Source organism: Cynocephalus volans, chromosome 7, assembly GCF_027409185.1.
Source record: "Cynocephalus volans isolate mCynVol1 chromosome 7, mCynVol1.pri, whole genome shotgun sequence".
Lineage (NCBI taxonomy): Eukaryota > Metazoa > Chordata > Mammalia > Dermoptera > Cynocephalidae > Cynocephalus > Cynocephalus volans.
Window position 1 is genome coordinate 126,608,150 of NC_084466.1, and position 1,072 is coordinate 126,609,221.

The window sequence follows — 1,072 nt, forward strand, 5'->3', positions numbered from 1 at the left end:
CCCCATAGAAAATATACAAACACACACACCCACAAACAGACACATACACACACTTACCTTCGCTCCACTCTCCTCAATGTTTTATATTACAATATCTATAATTTCAATATTCATTGTTTACATCATTATAACTTCATAAACATTGTTCATAGGTAAGAGAACTATGATTATGTTTCATCTGTTGTACATCCTTGGACTTTAAATTGCCTGATTTATTTTATTATTTATTAATTTTTTAATATATAAGACATTTTATTATTATTATTTTACTATATAACATACTAATTAATACACCAGATTTCATTTTCTCAGGTAGAAAATGGCAAATGAGGCATAGGTCTCTTTGACTCCCCAAGAACCTGAATGTTAACTGTCTTTTGGAGGATTCATTTTCATACAACATCTGTGATACTGTCCACGAGGATACCAATGGTGCTTTAGCAGTAAAGAATATTTTGCTAAGTTGTTCTATCATGGGTCCTTGCTTCCATTGCTCACCTTTTTCTTCTAATCTGGTTTTCAGTGCTTCATCATGTGTTTGTTCATTATTATGCCCAGGATCTGGTTGAGGGACAGGTTTTATGTGTTCATTTAGAACGTCTACAGAAGGGTTGTAGCATACTATTGTCCTGCCATCAGATGTCAAAACAAGCTCTTCTTTACAATTACAGTCATCTGGAACAGAAGAGCATGTAGATTTATGACAAACACAATACGAAGCTGTGTCTCTGATTGGAAATAAATGTTTCAAGATAATTCTCTTTGATATAACACAATTTACTGCTACTGCTGCCATAGTGTATCAAGATTCTTATCAGCTGGTATGAAAAAAGATGTTTTGAGGAGGAAGTGCTTTTAATATCTGTTTCTAGACAAAGCAATTTTCATCCACCAACAGGTCCTCAACACTAGCCCACCATCTTGTCTCAAACAAAATTTTCTGTTTTAATTCCTAATTTTTAGATGCAACTTTAGAATCATTGAAGATGCTCAGGGATTTTTCAAATTCCTAGAAATAATTTTCTAATTATTGAAGAACTTCAACTAAACCATCATATCTCCTTTATTCTTG

At 32.9% G+C, this 1,072-nt stretch overlaps 1 pseudogene; it reads right to left on the reverse strand.

Moving 5' to 3' along the window:
- Positions 1-366: 366 nt before the first annotated feature.
- On the reverse strand, positions 367-796 carry LOC134381776 (large ribosomal subunit protein mL42-like; annotated as a pseudogene).
- Between the last annotated feature and the right edge of the window lie 276 nt (positions 797-1,072).